Below are 19,843 nucleotides of genomic sequence, written 5' to 3'. Positions count from 1 at the left end.
AGAGGAAAAAAGTTTCTCGCCGCGCGGTTAATAATTGCCGTAATATTTATTCCCGATTGGTCACATCTCGGTTTGGAGAGTGATGAGTCCGAAAAAGAAAGAGAGGAAAAGCGTCTCTTCGGACGGACAATTATGAGGGAGCTCGATGATGAGCACGTCCATTTATATTAAAATATATCGGTAAAACTCCCTCCTCAGGGCTATGGAAAAAAACTCCCATCCTTCGATCCTCCCTCTCCCTATATTTTATACATTTATTACTACGTCGTAGGGTAGTTCGCAGTAGCTTGCGCAGTTTATTCGCATCGACCGAACGATGCTCAAGGGTTGGTCAAACTCACAAAGCCCGAGATGGATCGCCTCCGGAGATTCCACTGGACAAATGGAAGACATTAAGGATGTTTTATACATACTCGCTCAGCCAAAAATTTCATTCTACAGGCTTTTCAGGGCAGTCATTTCGTGTGGATCTCCACATTTTTAGATGAAAAATCTGCATTTTTTTTCTAAAATACCAAAGTGTACGGATATGTATGGTTTTGAACGACAAAACATCTAAATTTCCTTTCGGTAAATTTCATTTTTAAATGGGCACGATTATTTCTAAATTGCAGATACTTACAAAAAATATTGTTGCGGAATATTCATTTTAAAAAGTATCTTATTGTGTTAAATCTGAAGATTTATTTAATGTAAAAACTCTACAGATACATATGAAATTTCATATTCAAAACCAGCAAGAAAAATTCATATCTGCAGGTACATAGAAAAAACATCTGTTTATTTATTTGAAATAATATTCCATTTAAAAATCTCCGGCTTCATGATAGATTATACACGTTTAATGAACTGAATTTAGTTTACCTGATTTTGTTGGCCCTTTTTTTTTTGCAAATTGTAAGTTTAATCTCTTCAATTTCAACAGGTTTTAATCATCGTTGAGTTGGTTAAATTGATGTTTAAGAATAATTCATGAATCCTGTTTAAAGAAAAGATGAATTGGCGTAAATAAAAGATTTTGATATGAAGGAAAAAGAAGATATGGCCGCGACAATTTTAAAAATAGCCGAAGTCTTAATTTGAATTGCCGATCAACAAATTTTTGTAAATTTTACTTTCGACCTTTGTGATCGTTAGTAAAAAAAAAGTCATAATAAAAAATTGAATGTATCATCGTATGAAATGAATCGTATTTTAATATTTGAGTTACAAATATACATTGATATTCGAATATAGTTAATTAGTGGATCTCATGATCAGTTTACAAAAATCAATGGAAACCGAATTTTGGTCGGTAAACGAAAAAATTCATATTTCAGATTATCAGAAAACTTCGAGTCGTTTTAATCGTATAGATTTAATTATTAATAAGATAAATAAAATATTACGTACACGAATTAACTTAACATTATTAATTTAACAAATTTATTATTTGTAAATCAATAATCTTTCGTTACGTTGTTATATAGAATACATACATATAAAAAACAACTTGAACACTGAATCAACAACTCGTTTATTTCTAATTTATAATAATAATAATGACACAATTAATTCATATCAATATTAGAAAAATGATTTCTAGATGATGACGAAACAATCATTTTCTCGTCGTATACTTTTATCAATTTTTGAAGAGAATCAATTTCAACTTTTCTGACTTGACATTTCACAAACAATATGCATGTCAGTGATATTACATAATTATTGAGTTTTTGGCGTATCTGATTCTTTTGAATTTCTACGATTTTTAACAACTACGAACTCTAATTGAATTAGTACGAATGCCGGTACGAAAATATAAAAAAATTACATTTTTTCATCCTTACTCGAAAGTCGAAAAAAGGCTGATACTGGAAAATATTGTTCAAAAATGGAGTTTTCTCAAAAAAAAATACAAAATGCAACAAAATAATCGGGAATTGAATAAAAAATAGTTGAATGATTATTTTTTTTTTAATGTATCTTCAAAATATTTCAGTGAAGATTAAATTGTTCCACATTTTTGTTCAAGTACAAAAAGCACCAAAAAAAAATCTAATAGAAAAAAGTGTTCATCTAGAAATTTATTCAGACAACGATTCCTTGTTCTAATGTGAGTGGATACATCCTGATACTGATAGAGCAAATCCTCTTAATCGACACTTGGGGAAGGCTTTTTCTATGTACAAATGTCCTATATTGGCGTTTTTATTCATCGGCTATTCGAACTGAGATTCGTTGAGTAGGATGAAATTCCACTGTAGCGAAAGGTCAAACCGTACATCGGATTTTTAAAAATGTTGCATTGCATACTGCTCTGAGCTCTCCGATCGCAATCAAAATCCGCCGGAAGTCGAGAAATCACCGCGACGAGCTCGCACTTCTTTTTCCAGTCTCGCTTCGCATGCCATTTAAAAAAAATTTTTATTACTGCCATTTAATAAAATTGATGTTTGCAGCATTTCAAGCTCAAAAATATTAATGGAATATTTTTTTCATTTTTTCGAGTAAACCGAACAAGAATCGATATTTATAGCGATTTCGGAAAATAATGGAAAAAACTGCGCGATACAATGCGATTAGAAAAAAAAAATGCGGAATCAATAAAATAATATAACAATGAAGTGCTGTCGGTTAATTTTTCAATATCGATTTTCTCGTTGATCTTTGTGAACTAGTTGTTGATAAATAATAATTTTTGTTGCATTTAAACGACGAAGGTTGTGATACCGATGCGATTAGCAAGGAATTAGACGTTTTTGAGGCCATTCGCGGGTGGTTTACGGCAAATTTTTTCCAGCCACCCGGTGAAGTTGGTTGAGCATACGAAAGTCCTTTTTACTGTCCAGGGGTCCGAAAGTAAGTAAGAGAGAGAGAGAGAGAGAGAGAAAGGGGGATCGAACGAGAAAAAGATAGAGAAGCGTGCGGCAAAAGCTGTCACATTACGGTGCGGAATTTATGCTCGATGCCCAGCGGCGTGACAAGTTGCCTCTGATGAACGGCACCAAACGCGAACTCTTGGCCCTCACTCGTCGTCGTCGTTGTCTTCGAGCCTCGGCTCAGAGCTCGCTCAAAGACACGACCCGAACCAAACAACCGACAGGCTAATCTTTTTTCCCTTTTTTAAAAATAATAAAACCAGAGAAAAACGCTCATATTATGATAGCAGTTAATTATTTATTAAATCATCGATATACACCGATGCTCATATTTTTTTTTATGCATAAATCTTTTTTTCATTTCTTATCCCGCATGTGATTGAAGAAAAAAGTCCGATTCAAAGAACGAAACGTTCTTTCTAAACTTCGCGATAGCCACAAAATATCGTGTTTATTTTTTGAAATTATCATTTTTCCTCCATAGAATTCAAATTTCATAAGGAAATATCTATATTCTTAAGTTGAATTGGCAGGAATGCGATACCGAAGCAGTGTCTTTTCCAATTTAGCGAGGATCGATGAAAAACCATATCACTGTGGGAGCGAATGAATATTGGAATTGCAGATAAGACTTTGACTTTCAGCTACGTTACAAAAATGCGAATATAAAGTTTTTTTTTTCTTGTAATAACCGACTTATTGATCATGATTCCCCATAGCAGAAGGATGATTAAAACCATCGTCACGGGGATATTTATTAGCTGTTTTGGTATTCATTTGCTGGAAAAAATTAAATGGCAGGGCTTGAAGGAACGAGAAAAATGTGCATTAAAGTGTTTTCTAAGAACCCGTACATGTCGTGTGGCTGAGAAAGAAAAAGAGAGAAAGAGAAAACGGAAGGGTTCCGCGTGGTCCATTCTTGCAGAATTTTTTTTTTTTTTTATGTTTTTTTCAAGTCTCATATGATTTTAACGCTCCTTCGCGAGAAGCCATTCCACGGGAACGGGAAAGAGCCGGGAGGACAAGGGGTGCTTGGTGATAAACACGCCAAGTTACGATTTCTCGGAGTCGTTGGTGTACATAGCCACCACGCCCGCGGTACTTTTGCATCAAAACGCTATTATGCACGTACCGTGAATATATGTATACAAAACGAAATTAGGCGTGACGCCGTTTCTTTTTTTTTCACCATTTTCACATTACTTTTTTTTTTTTTTTTTTACTTTTGCATTTTGTAACATATAAATTGTTTCAATCGGAAAACTAACCGAAAAGAATAAGCTTGATGACAATATAAAGAGAAATAAAGAGAAGAAAACGAAAATAAATTCTTCCGAGTTAAATAATGGAAAATAGAAGAAAATGTCACTCGTCGTATATTGACCGTAATAAAATAGAGAAAATTCTTTCTCCGCGAAAACGATGTTTCGCATCTGCGATCCATGCACTCGGCACGTGAAAAGCAAAAAAAAAGGAAAAAAAAAATCTGTTGAAACTTTTGCGACTTATTACGAGCGTGACGTACGACGAGAAGATTTTTTCACGTGACTGACCTTTTGTCGTTACAGGCGGGAAATAGCGGAAGTCACCGCGACCCATGGAGCCTGGAAAAAGACCTCTCTTCGGAACTAAACTCGCTCGGACTTCACGCTCCGCGTTAAATGTTACACTCGACGGTCGTCATCGACGACATTTTCACACTCGTGAAACTGAAAAAAAAACTTTCAGAAAAGTTGCGATTCACAAATTAAACTTTTTCCCACAAACTTCCATGATTCAAACGGAAATTAATTTTTTTTTATGAAAATTATTTGATCGCGAACACATTACGATTGAGTATCGATTCTTGAATTCCTTCTTCCAAATTCATTCTTCAAAAATGAACTTGGATGTCCTAACAAAAATATCGTAACAAATCGTTCGTAAAATACGGTTATTTATTAACCAAATATTTTTTCAAATATTTTTCTACATTAACGAGAAACAGAGTAAAAAATATAAGAAAAATATAAGAGCTGATTTTTAAAATTAATTCTAGCAACGATGCGATTGGAAATCTCGTGATCGAATTTCGATTATGAAATTTTTCGTTCAGATATCGACATCATCCCAATAGATAGGATTCTACGAGAAAAAAAAAAATAATAAGTAAAACAGTTGAAACTCGTTTTGCGTCAAACACCTGACTAAAAGAATTCGCTCTCTCATCAAAACAAATTTTAGTGTCAGCGACAAAAGCGATACAGGTTGAAATATCATATCCCTTGTACACAAGTCGAGGAGAACGATGTAAGAACGCCTTCTCGGCGTGTCACCAATAAATACATAAATGCATATGTGCGAATAAAATAAATACATATTGAAATATATACATTAAAATAAAAGAAATGTAATTCAACGAAAGAATTGACGGTAAGGAGAATTCGTAAGAAAGAGATTCGGTCGGCAATCTAATTGAAAAAATGTGCACCACGAGTTTTTGGACTCGAGTGAATACAAATGGGGGGCGCCCGCGTCGCGAAAACGAGCTCCTGCTTATTTTCTCCTCTCTCTCTCTCTCTCTCCTCAGAGTGTCAAATTTGTCCGCGCGTGTTATTTTTTTTGTTTTTCTTTCACGAGCTTAAGCATATCGAGGTTTTATTTATTAGTTTGCATTCTGAAAAATCGTTTGCTTACTCTCGTAACTTACCTACTCGTTTTCTTCGGTTATGAGACATTCGTATTTCCTTTTTTGATTACTCACCTCGAATTTCATTTAATTTCCATCTTTCCTATACTCCGAAATTCACTAACCAAATCACTTTCACGTCGTCGTTGAATCGTTGGAACAAAATTTTCAAAATTCCAATGAAAAATTTAAATTCATCGCGCTTCCCCTTTCCAAAATTTCGTGGCTCGTTAAATCATTTGAACGAAATTTTTTTTCTCCATTAATTACGAGACCCCCAATCATGCAGATCTCTTATATTTTATTTTATTTATCCTCATCGCAGAATAATCGCAGTAATTTTCCAAGATCATAAATATATACGCAGATATCGCGTTTGACTTTGTTCGCATCCGAAAATTCATATCATCTATAATGAGCGAGTATTTATTGAGTTTCTCATTTTTATTTCAAGTATAAGTCGAAAGTATTGGAAAAAAAATAAAATAAAATAGGGGAAGGTTTGTAATATTTATCAGTTTTCTTTCAGTTTTTCCGTTACTTTCAAGGCATGCACGCATGCGCTGCAGCCATTTGCATTGTTGTCCTCGTCGAATCAGATAAGTGCTCGTCAAAGAGAAACGTGCAAAGTACGTGAGTCGACCGGATGCTGTACTCGCGCGGCCGAGTTTCAAGCTGCCCTGTGAAAAGCCCCGATTTTATTCCCGTTCCGTACGACTCTTCCGGCCACGGCGAGTAACGGGAAAATGATATCGGGAGCGCGCGATTTGTGACGGAAAAAAGAGATGAAAGGTAATGTCCGAGAGAGATCGAGGTCACTAATAATCTTGTCATTAATTAGTGCATCATTAAAGTAGAAAAAAGTGTTGAAATTCGCCGACATGATTACACAGCAAAACTCATGCCAATTTTTTTTTTATGTCCTCATCAACCTAATAATCGGGATCGTAAAAATGATCGAGTTACACTGAAAAACGGACAAGAATTTATGATACATTACGCCAATTACGGATATTTGTTTATTTCGTTATAAAAACTTATAGGCCAAGCACTGAAGCTCGAAAATCATCAGATTTGAACAAAAATAATAACGGATATAACCGTCGGTGCCCCCCGGACTTGACTGCACAAAATTGTACTCGAGATTCCCATTTCCTTTTTTTCTATTAACAATTTTAGTGCAAAAAAATCACTTTTTTGTTTGTTTTTTGCTTATAAAAGGAAAACGAATGGTTCCAACGGACGAAGTGTAGAGAACCGATACACCAAGAGAATGAGATCTGAAAAAGCTCGATCGGTCAATTATTAAGGGAAAAAAGTTAGGTTCTGGCGGCTATTCCGCGTGCAACGGCACTGGTAGTTATCCGTTATTATTTTTGTCAAAAAAAATCTTATATTTGCTTGGCCTATTTTGTGCGAAACTGATTTGCCCAGCAGCAGGAAAATCTCATAAAAGAGTCGCGAAAAAAATAATTAACGCATTGAGAATTAAAAGAAATATGGATTTTAAAAAATGTATTCATAAAAAACAATGGAATATATGTTACGAAAGATTCGACTTGTATTTTGGTGGTTTCAAAATATTTTATTAGTCGATTCTACCTCAACGATTAACTAGAAGAAAATTGCAATTCTGGTTCGAATTCCTTGCTTCTTCCAAATGCTTACCACAATCTAGTTTTTTTTTTTTTTTTTTTTTTTACGTTTTGGAGAAATCAGGATGCTTTAATTATCGGCGTGCTCGCATTCCTCTTTTTCCTCGTCATCTTACGCTCTCCTCTTGATTGAGCAGTAAGGAGTGAAAAAGATGTTTGCTTTGACAGGTAGCGGTTGAGGAAGCGCTACCCTCGGTTTATAGATACGGTGGCGCGTATTGTTTCCCGTCACTCAAAACAATTCCCTCAGTGTTGTTTCTGTTTCTCTTTCTCGTTAACCCCGGTCTCATTATTGTCTTAGAAGCACATTGAGAGACCGTTGGTATAAAAGCGAGCGAAGAAAATGAAACGAGAATGCGAAAAAGTGGGAGCGGTTAATGGTCGTGGTTCGCGGTTGGTTAGAAGAAGCCATCCTTGAACACACAGCATCCAAAGGAAGAACTTTGAGAAATGAGAAATACGACAGAGAAAAAAAGAAAGAGAGATCCGATCGAACGATGTGTCTTGAAGACCTCGAGAATTCAACAAAGCGCCGCGTAAGCGTTTTGGATAACGAGTCAAAAGCCCATTTTCCTTTGTCTAAAGTTCGGTCCCTTGCACGACAGCAAAAATATCACTTTGTACTTCCCCTCGCGCTTTCTCTCTCTCTCGCTCTCTCGATTGTTTTGGTATTATTCATCATATACCTTTTTTCAGGGATATCAAAACAAAACACCCTTGCTACGCCTATCACTAATTTTCACTAATTAACGATAACACGCTTTTCAACTAACGAGATTGAGATCGACGATTTTGTTTTCTTCCTTTCAATCCCACCGCGCTACTCCATTTATATATAGAAGAAACAACAATGCTCGAGAAGTAACAATAGGTATGAAAATGAAGATACCGAGATTATCGATGCGTGCTTATTGTCAATGTTTCGTTCGTTCGTCAAAGCATTCTGAACTATATACCCTTTCTCAAGTGGTTACGCAAACGAACTTTTCCATTGGTTACAACAAACTTGTCTTATTGTCTTTTCGATCGAATCGATGCACCATCAACTGTATCAAGAATCATGAAAAAAATTTCTTTTCGTCGATTCCTCAGTTCATCAAAGGGTCATGGCTCTCGTATAGTATTCAGAATTATTACAATATTCGCGGTACATCGTTACACTTTATAATCAAACCAGAATGTGAATGGGGAAGCAGCAAAGAAAACAAAAGTCTTAAGGTTGATGGTCGACGGCTACGTGATTTTTGCAGCAACTATATTTTTCGAAAATTTCAAAAGACGAAACTTGCTTGAAAACAATAATTTTATTATTTTAGAAATATAATTGGTAAAGAACCAACATTTTTATACAATTTTATTATTAAAAAAACGTTTAAAGAGTTCATATTTTGACTAAGGTGGTGCAGCAACTTTGTTTACAAATTGTATAGGTTATGAAGAGAGTTTACTGTCCAAAGTAGTATTGCAGTGGAGTAAAATGAAAAAATGAACGATCAAAAAGTTTACCGGGGGATAAAAATCGTTGTTTTTTAAAAATTTACAAAAAAACGTGGCGAAGCTAACGAACGACAAAACATGACCAAAATAAGGTCGAACTGAGGTCACATGCGAACGTATATTGATTGCAGCGTTGTCAAACGTTACTGATCCATTTGTCGTGTAAACCGAATGATTTTTTATCAGATATATTATTTCACATTCCAGCCGATTTTCAATGTTAAGGTTTAAAAACTAAAATACTCACGTATATTCTTGAATTTCCATGAAATACAACGATCGATTTTTTTTTGCGAAATCTTGGATATAACTAACGAAAAAATTCAATAACTTTTGATGTGTGTACGGCTTTCCTATGCCGGAGTGACAAGTGTCAGAGAAAAGTCGATATTGAATAATTAATTTGCTGCTAAACTACACGGTAATTAGCGCCGAAATTTTGCAAATTTATCCAGTACGTATTCATTTTTGCCTACCAAAAATATCATCGCGTAATCTTGGATAGCGAATATTCACTCATCTACCTTAACCCTGCGGGTGATGCAAGAAAATTGGCGCTCGACATTGAAATCCTCTCCCATTCCGATGATTGATATAACGTACAACATTGTTTCTCCCATCCACCGGTTATACTTTTAATTAAAAAAAAACAAAATCTGCAAGGATTTGCCCAAATAATTATAAATTCAAGTACGTCCAATCTAACTTGTATATTCGACATTGAACAATATTTCAATATTTTTGAGATGATGCTCCGCCGGGACAAGTGCCTGAAATAGTACGACCAACGGCACTACGACGTCGGTACGAATTTGATGAAAATGGTTATTTTTGTAATAATTTATTAGAGTCTGAGTAAATGGAGATAATCTGAATGAAACGTAGTCATTGAGAGGTTTGAATATTATTGATCTTTCGGGTGAAACAACATTGTTCTTTATTCTTGTGAAGAGAGAGGATTAACGACAATTAGCGAAGGTTGAAAAGAACAGTAGGTGTGGTGTTGTCTCTCAAAGTTTCAACATATCTTATGAGGCCATACCCTTGGATTCGCCCGGTCAAGGCCCAGGAACAGATGAGCCCTCGAACAAGGAGAAAAACGAAGAGAGAAGCCCCCCCGCGAAGTTCGTACTTGCTGCGAGTATTATAATCGCGTTCGGGAAGAAACATATTCGTGCAGCGACGAGCCAGAGAGTACGGTCACGATCCTTCTCTGACGTCGATACCTGTGACGCGATGCGCAACAGCAGCCAGAAGGAACGAGAAATTGGGTTCCCTCCTGGCAAGGATGGTCATAAAACGGCCTTGCCCGGGTCGGATACTTTTATGGTGGCGAGCATTGTCTAGCGGCACCCTGGGTCATGTTCGATGTTATGGCACAGAATATGGCCTGCCTCTCTCTCTCTCTCTCTCTCTCTTCTTCAATTTGTCGTTCGTCCTTCATTACTTCTGCTCTTCCCACTAAATTTTTTTTCGTCAATCTCTCCAAACTCTTCTCCGCATTTTCTCCTTCAACGTCAAGATCTACCATCCGTTCCTGCTCCATCGACTGCTACACGGAATTACGTAAAACTGTATGCAAATACTTTATTTTTAGTCATTTTCCAGACATATTTCTCGAGGGTTAATGTAAAACTGGCTCTGCAGGAGAGTTTACGCCTCATCAATCGTGCATTCCAAACGAATTCGCGGGACCAATAATATATCTAAACAATAGCGACAAAAAAATAGTCTCAACAACTTTTCCTGTCCTTTTTTTAAGTTTTGTTTCGACCCTGCTAACACAGCTTTGGTATAAAAGTTGTGACAATTCTGATACACTCTACAAAAAATAACAAAGCCCCATATTTTACCATTAAAGAACAATCGTTTGAGTGAACGAGGACATTTGATGTGAATTAATTTCCAACACGGTGTACGATCAGTTTACATACGAGAAGAGGGAATCGTTTGTCTACGATTCTCGTACTGGAAAACTATTCGATACCTGAGTGCGATTGTGTCGTCAAAAATGTCTTTTTGGCTGGCTCCGGAAGGAAGGAATGGCGGGAAGAACATTTCGTTGCAACGTCACCGCAAGGATATTGCCCATTTCCCGGCTGCCCTAAAAAGCGTCGCACCCCGAAGGTCCGCGCGTTGAGTGATCGATCATCATTACACGTCGAACATAATACTCGCCACGGTTATTCTTTCGCGGCTAACATCTCGAAGGCATCGACTCTCGACCGCGATTCTTTCGAGTGTTGTATCATTAACATTTCCATCAAAGCATCGAGTGCTCCTCCATGGATTGCCACCAGGACAGTGGGCGGGGGGGGGGGGGGGGGGGGGGGCGAGGGAGGAGGGAGAATCCATGAGGTCGCTTTTAATTTCTGACAGACGTTGAGACAGACGAGGAGGATCAGGAACGCGAGAGGATACCAAACTCCCCGAGATCTTGCTCTCTCCCCCCTGGTGCGAGAGCCGGCTGGACTTCAAAGTCCTTCGGGAAGCCTCATCATCGATACCGCGCGCGGCCTCCGAGTCCCTGATCACTGCCGACAGATTAGACGCCTCGCTACACCTCGCTTCATCGTTCCGCCATCTTTCTATCTTACCCTCGCTCTCCCTCTCTCTCTCTCTCTCTCTCTCTCCCTCCCATTTCCTCCTAAGGTTTCTCCGTTGCAAATCCTTCACGTATATCCCTCTCTTGTTCTTTTTTCTTCGCTCCAAAGCGAAAAAAAAAGAAGATGCCCGAGATGATCCAGCCCTGTCACATCAAAACGCGCCGGGACTTAAGACGTTTTTCTTCTTCTTCTCTTTCTTTATTTTCACGTGCAATGAAATTCACGAGCAGAGTCGCACTCGCTCTTGCGGAACGAGTATCCGCGCTCCTTATTTATTCGTTTTTTTTTTTCACCGCGGACTTTGTTTTTCCTCGTGAAATGCCTCTTTAGGTTGATTTGTAATACACCTGTACAAGGCGTGTCTCCATCGCCGTTGAATTTATCTACCGCGGCACAATGTTGACAGATGAGCAGAATACACCCGAGAACGCAGCCCTACGAATAAAAGTGAAAAAAAAAAAAAAAAAACGTAAAGGACCCCTCTTGCGGGTGTGTCTTCTGAAAGCGAGCAAGAAAACGAGCCGTTTCGGTGGACTCAGGATTCTAGGCGTTCTGCTTTCGCACCTCCGAATTCCTCGAGATCCTCACCAAAGATCTTGTGTTCACAGCTCTCAGACACATAGATATATATTTATTTATGAATTTAGAGGACAAGCAATCTGCGCAAAAGTCCAAATTTTATGGTTACCCGTGCGAGAATTACCTGGCTGAATATTTGCCGCAATGAATCCATCGACTACCTGCAGCAGGTGCAACATCCGAGTGCGTCGGAATAACCGCGTCTCGCAGCGGATTCTTTTAGCTTTTTCTTCTATCCCGCTGGAGTTATCCTAAAATTGTCCCTCGGGTTTTACTCTTACGCCTGCGCAAGGCTTGTTTCAATGTTTTTCCTCTCTTTCTCTCTTTCTCTTGAGGAAAGATTCTAAGGGATATAAACTCGTTGATATTTCCGAGCTGGAGGATCCTCGGTAGCGCCTGCGTGCAAGGTGCAGCGCTAAATCCTTTCGGGAGAGCGGAAAGAGGTGTCCTACAGGTGGGCAAACTAAGCCGATTAGATACGGCGCTGGACGATTTGTTGACGAAACTCTTCAACCCTTCTTTCACACCGGGATACTTTTGCCCTCCTGCGAGGAATCCTCCTATAACGCGCTCCTCGCACACTCTCTTTCTACAACAACTTTTCCATATTTCCGCGTGTGCAAACAGATAGACCAAGCTTTTTTCACAATTATAAAAACATTGCTGTAAAACATATTGCGTCTGTTAATGATTTTTCAATGTCATTCAACTTCTTACCGCAACGAGAGTCAACCGAGGAACTAATTGGAAATCGGGGGCTATTTTTTGTGGTGCTTCGTGTCAGACGATTAACTGGTGAAGCGTGATCATTTATTAACGTTACAACCCATTTGAATTAATTGAATTTATGATGATACTTTTTCACTTGGTTTTATTTTTCATTTGCTACAAAAAAAAAAAAAAAAATAACGTATATTCGTTTTACATACACGTTCCTCATGACATGTGCTGGATGAGTCGGAGAATAAAAAAATCGTGCGGATTTTAGAATCCGAGCGCAGTGTGTTCGCGGGTGCTAAAAAAGCAATCTTTGCCGTAAAACGTTTTTTCCTCCTTTTTTTCGATCGACGTGACTGCAGCGTTAAATCTTTTTTAACGAGAAGCATTTAGTAACGATCCCGAAGAGGTTCGTCGTGGTTTTCAGTGTATTTTTGTGAATAATCGCGGACGCGAATCGACTTTGGATGTCGCAGCGCGATCGAGGAATATTAAGCAAAAGGTTCGTCCGGTATCGGCGCTCGGATAACGCTCTAGGATCGGTAGTTACGCTCTTTTGAGCGTGAACTTATGAGTAACACGCGAATGAGATTGACGACGACGCCGAAGAGCGTGATCTTCGTGTCGGAACGAAAGGGGAACGGTGAACCGCGTAAATCCCCCTGGAGAACTCTTGTCCAAGCAAGCAAAGCTCTCTCCCTCTCTCGCTCTTCTGTAGCTCGGATGCCTCGTGCCCGGAATAATGAAGATAGCACGGTCCGGATGAAATCCTTTCGGCTCGTGAGGCTATACAAGGCTTAAGCTACTTATTGCGCCTTCCGATCGCTGCTCGACGCTCCATCGCTTTAATCGGGTTTACCAATTAGTATCGGAAGGAATCGTTCCGGCTTCTTACCTTTTTTTCTTCCTTCTTTCCCTCGTTTTTTTTTTCATTCCGCAACCGAGAGGCTCTCTCAGGAGGAACGAGTTATCGTACTCGAGATTTTCGGTGATTCAATCGACCACCTCAACATACGACAAACGATCATTTTTTTTTTCACAACAACGTATTCGAAAGATGGCGCTCATTAATTTTTTATTAACCTTTCGATACTGGCAACCTGGTATTTCTTTTAGGGATCGATCTGATTCGAGACGCTTTTTCCATCCACAGTAATCTGTTTGTTTTTGAAGTGTATATCAACCAGTCGATTGAGCACTTCCAACGACTTCTATGTTTTGAACCCACCTCGCAGCCACGATGTTTTTCTGTATTTAACTGTGATGTTGGATATTTTTGAAGTTGAAATTCTTCGAATTGTTTTGAACGACTATATTTTTTCCCAACACGTGTAGTTATGGAGCTGGCCCTAATGCGGATTGGAGCAAAATTATTTTTCATTTTGCTTGTGTTTCCCGAGCAGAAGTTCTCTGAATAATTTTTAGCGATCTCAGTTTATCGGTATCTCACAAGGCAAAAGGAGAAAAAATTTTTTTGTTCTCTGAAATTCTGAGATGATCGTTGGAGGTTTGAAAAAAAAAGATCAATCAACTTCTCCTCATCATTTTCTTTTCGTTCCGTTCGGTTTTTACGGAAAGCTTATAGAAGTTGCCGAAAAATTGATTGAACGATTAATCCGTGAAAAATCTTCGCACTTTACACAAATTGGCGTACCGGACGATGCCGAAGCAGCAGGTTACGCCGATTTTCAACGCCTTTTCGTCGCTCGCTAAATTATATATTTTCAAACAAATAATACCAGCAACTTCTTCTTCTTCTTCTTCTTCTTCGCACATCAAATGATTTTCTTTTGTAGGACAACATAATGCGGCGTGCGTTTGCATTTTCTTTCCAATATATTTTTCCATTCGAAAACGGATACACCGAGTGGCAGCATTTTTTCTTCAATTTCTTCCAGATGGAAAAGTACGGACTCATTTTTATTTCTTTGACTCACCAATTCCATTAGCTTTTCCGGAAAAATTATGCGTGGGGCATGAAATTATTGCAGTGCCTGTTGAAAAGCACGAAAATTCGAATCACTTTACGTTGCCAATTTTTACAGAACGAAAAAATTCAATATAGATTTCAAATTACGAACGACGACTGAACGAAACGAATTCCAAAAAATTATTTTCTAATCTTTCTTCGTAATTTTCAACTATATTAATATTAACAGTAGGAAAAATTGAATTTTCACTTTAGTTCCTTGAAGCAGATTTAATTGAAATTTCAACTGGATTAGCCTGCCGCTGCAGAAAGGAAGATAAATATCTGCGGTGAAAATATTGGAATAATTGAAATTTGGTAGCGTTTTATTTATTTTTTGTCGATTTTTGGTGGGTTGCTCGCGCGCAGCTTAGGTCGCGTGCGAGTTTTTGATAAGAGGAAAAGCAACGTATATACGCAATCCCGTATATATATGGAGATGCAGTAGACATTTGCATGTATATGAGAGAGCTCATCGGCTGGCTAGGCAGCCACTCGAGTAACGGTCGAGTGCCGAGCCACACCGAAGCGGATCCGACGTTATTTTTTCGATGCCGATGCTAGAAGCGCTCTCTGCCAGTCGGTCGAGTGCCTTTTCCTTCGTGTTCCTATTTTTTTTTTTATATTTTTTGTTTTTCAACGTTTTTTTATATTTCTTTTTTAGCGTTTTCGCCTCTTTTGCCGGGGCTTCGATCCGCCAGGTATAACTCACCAGGCAAAAGCTCAACCGTAAATTCACATTGAGCATATACGAATCGGAAAAGCATGAATAGCAAGAAAGAAAAACATGAAATATTTAAAAAAAAAAAAAAACCGGAAAGAAATGCAGCAGAAAAGCTGCGTTTCGTTATTATTTTTATAAAATACAACCAAACAAATAAATATATATATATATTAGTAAAAAAGAATATTATTTGACTTTTATTGGTTCAATAATGTATTCGAATAATGATTTTTCAATACTTTGCACGCTCAAATGGGATAATCGTTGTTAAATATTTGTCAAATTATTGAGTCAAAGAATATATAAGCATTCGATTGACAGGCTCCCGCGTTCTGACGGAGAAAAAAAAATGTCATTGACACACGCCCTAACGCTAATTGTTCGCGAAATGTTAAATTCCATAAGCGCTCGACAGTTCATCGGCTCCGCGTCCTCTCGCGAGAAATGTTTTCTTCTTCTTCTTTTTTTTCGGGTCTCGTCGTTTAGCGTAACGAGAAGCGAGAGTGACTCGTGAGTCTCATCGCAAAGACGCGAGTGGCGTACTTTTCCATCCCTTCTTTTAATTCTCCTCAAATTTTCACAAATTGAGCACAAATTGGTCTAAGAACGGATACTAAAAAATGTCGGTAGCATGCACGCGTCCGAATGTTTTTTAAAATTACTGCAGAGTCACTTGAAACATTATTTCCAAAACAAGGATAAAACGAAGTGAAAAATAATGACGGGTGCTGTGAATTTTAGATAAGAGAAGAAAAAAGAGCACGTGCACCGTGACCGGTTGATAATTACGGAAAGGGGAGACTCTGCGTTGACGGGGGCGAGAGCGTCGTTAAATGCTTTTAATCAATGTCATCGGGCCAATTTCCGATCGCCGTTCCTCTCCACGCTTCTGCGCCATTCTCCGCGCGCTCTGGACCTCTACACGCTGTTATCTGTATATAGAGAAGTTGCGAGGCTAATATGTAGTACGTGGGAGCGGGTGGAGGAGAGTGTTGGGCCTCGTCGAACGTTATCGGTGAGACTCTCCTCCGGCAGGAAATTACGATCGAAACTCCATTGGCGGAAGTTGCAATTTATCAATATCCAACCGCAGTGGACCACGCGCCGCTACCGTTCCATTTCATTTTACAACTCAAACGCGTCGTCCTATTTCACTCTTCGCATTTTCATCTTTCGCGGCCACTCTAAATCCCCGGAAACGTCTGACACATGCGGTTGCAATCTCATTTTTTCTTTTTTTTTTTTTTCATATCAAAATTTCAGCATTCGTCATTCGTTGAAAAATAATGACATTTTTTAATTATTCGTCGCCGCATTGCTCCTGCTCGGTTTCACGGACAAGAAAAAATTATTGAAAATTTTGTTAATAATTTTTTTGTTTAATCATGACGAGCGAATGTTTGTTGAAAAATTGAGTGTTTTTCGAAAATTGAATGTTGATTTTTTGAATTTTGACGTCAGTTTGAAATATTTGGAAAACATTATATGTTGCCATTTTAGATAAATATATATTCCGCGTCATGCAGTTATGTATCGATGAAATATTTGGCGCAACGAACGAAAGTGCGAAACGTGTCTTGAAATATCGCGTTGAAAAAAGGATTCGTTCCTCGCGTGTTCGGTCCGGTCGGTGATTTTTTGAAAAAATGAAGGGAAATTGACGAAAATACATAAACTCCTCATCTCTGGTGGGAAGAAGAAGAAGAAGGAAGAAAAAAATATAAAGTTGGCGTGTCGAGTCGATCGTAAGAACGCGTCGATTCGCACCTCTCTCGCGAGAACGCTGACCACAGCAGCAGGCGCGAGCCTCGCGCGATTATCCTACCTGCTGCTGACGAAGTCGAGAGAGCGAGAGTGCGAGAGGGAGATAGAGGAGCGCGATTTATTGGCGAGTTTGAAAGAACCCGAGCCCTCGGCATAACTCAGCCCTCTCGTAGCTTGCGGTGATGTTGACTGAGTGGAGAAGAAAGAGAGAGGGAGAAAATGAAGAAAGAGGTCTTCCTTCGCGCGAGCAGCTCGTTTTTCGCTCGTATCTTCGACTACCGAACAACGCTCTCCGCCGCCGCCGCCGCACATCGACGCGAACATGCCAATGTTACATAGCATACGCACAAACCCCGAGTTGCTGGTACGAAGTTTCAAAAATAAATAATATAAAAAACGTATACTATATATGCATATATAAAAGCACTAAGCGCGAGCAGGCTAAAGTTTGCCAATCAAGAAGCATTCACGTATGGCTACTAAGTGACTCGAAGGGAGCCTTAATTAAAGCCTCGCGTGCGCTAAGAATTTTTTTCTCTCTCAAGTACATTGACGAAATTGCCTGAAAAAATGGATCGCTTTAATGAGAGAAGTCATTTCTTTTACAGTCGCGTCAATTTGTCCATAAATGATGTTTGCATGATGTTTGCACCTTGAGAAATAATCTCGGTTTATACAGCAGATATAAGCGTGATGCAAATTTCGCAGTTGGCTTTCGAAGAATTTTTTTTTTTTTTCCCCCAAACATGAAATGTTTATTACTCTAGTCACGTGTTTATCGGTGAACTTTTTGTCTGAAATTCCGATAAACGCGTATCAAGATTACGTCTCCGTTAAGATCTTTCAATTTCAAATTTACTATTTACCTTTGATGAGTTCCATCCAAGTATCGCGATCGAACGATTTTTCAAGCATATCGCATATACGGTCGAGCTGCTTGATATATGATGGGGACGGAGAAAGGGAAGAAAAAGTGAAAGATGAGGGGGTTGTTTGCAACGGGAAGATATTTACGAAGAACATGAGAGGGCTCGACTTTAATGGCGTTCTATATAACGCTTTACGCTGAAAGCCCCGCAACGACGAGAAGAGAATATTCCCCGAGTGTCGTTTCTCTCGCAGTGTGCATACGCGAGAAATCATAGGGATTTTTGTGGAGGGTAAACATCGTGTAACCACCAGGGACCTTTCGAACTCCTGGGGGATGAAATGGGAATGAGAAGAAGGAGAATAGAGAGAGCGGGAAACACGATTGAAGAGAGGCAGCACGCTCCGCACACGCGGCCGAGCGAAAATCCCTTCATGTACGCGCGCGCGTGTACAAAATATTGTATAAATATTTTATTGGCTCGTTTCGCTCGCTTTTATTCGTGGGTGGTCCTCGATCGTCACCAAGGGATCATTCAAACTAATATTATATCTCGAATTATGAGATCGTGAAAACAGCAACTGACTCGCGTCAGCGAGCAATAAAATTCCTGCGAATCAATTTCCTTTTTAGAGATTGTGTTTTGTACGCGTTTCGTCGCTTCAACGACCAAGAATCGGGAAGATATACTTTTATTCTTTTGTCAAAACTAATCTACTCATTTCTTCGAATTTATAACATAAATCCAAAGACTTGATAGTATTTGTCATTAAAACTGTGGAAATATTTCATTCTCGTAGTACGTGTGTAAAGAAATTATTGATTTTGTTTTATTCACATTTTGAATTGAATAAACGATTTTTCGGTAGCTCAAATCAATTGACAAACTTCATATATATATATATATATGTATGTGTGATTAATGAATGAAAATGTTCCATCGAGGCTTGATGAATTTTTCATCTAAACAATTTTGTTGATAACGAAGAGTCAATTTTTTGTTTTGCTCCAATGGTTCGTCATTTCCTCAGCACGATTATTTATACGACGTGAAAAAATAAAAATCTTTAAAACACCTCACAGCATCGAATGAATTATCAAATTTTGTAATCGAATGACACACTTTATTGTTTTAATCAGCGATAGAGTGCATCCGATTGAAGAATATTTTTTTCTTTGCGTCATGTATATAAAGATTTTCACCAGGCAGCTGCGAAAATGAAAGAGATTCGTAAAAAATGGAACAGATTGTAGTCATCTCTTCTCGATTGGATCGTGATTTTTTTCGCCTCGGACTCTCGCTCACTTCCCGCAAGGGATAATCCTTTTTCGATAGGCAATGACGATTCGTCGCGCGTCCTGCGAAAACGAACTCGCTCGTCTCGGTTCTTGCGCGAAAGGTGCGCGCGCTTGTGTATATTAAAATCTCGTTTCACACGTTGCATAATAGGAAGAACCTTTTTTTCGTTCGTATATATACGCGGTAAAGCGATTAGTGACGCGTCGAAAGGGTACGCGCACGCACGAGGGCGAAAGATTCGCTCTCTGGCCTATTTTTCCTCCTCTGGCTCATCGCATCACCGAATCCCGTATATAAATGTCAAAATGAAATAAATTCGAAAAGCCCGATCGAATCGATCGATCGAACGCGCGCGGTGTCACATCGGCATGATATTCACGCACGGAGGCCAATAAAAATCTGACCTGGAAACTCTCTGACACGCCAGGCCAGATTATCTACTGAGCTAATTGGATTTTCACGAGGACTTCATTTCCAATCACTTGGAACTTCATCTTTTCAAATATTTTACAGGAAATATGATGTGAAAACTGTAATCTTTTGATCGATCGAACGTGTTTGGTCTCCTAGCGGATTTTCTCATTTTCAAGATATCGACTGTTTAATTTTTGCTGCCGCCCTTGCCTTCCACTTGT

At 38.7% G+C, this 19,843-nt stretch overlaps 1 protein-coding gene across 3 annotated transcripts in view; it reads right to left on the bottom strand.

The window, feature by feature from the left end:
* LOC122418498 (transcription factor SOX-2-like) overlaps positions 1-19,843 on the bottom strand; it is a 117,266-nt gene that overhangs the window by 34,074 nt on the left and 63,349 nt on the right. The window lies entirely within an intron of this gene.

Source organism: Venturia canescens, chromosome 11 (assembly GCF_019457755.1).
Source record: "Venturia canescens isolate UGA chromosome 11, ASM1945775v1, whole genome shotgun sequence".
NCBI lineage: Eukaryota > Metazoa > Arthropoda > Insecta > Hymenoptera > Ichneumonidae > Venturia > Venturia canescens.
The sequence above is the reverse complement of the archived record's forward strand: the minus strand, read 5'-3'. Positions and strand labels throughout refer to the sequence as shown.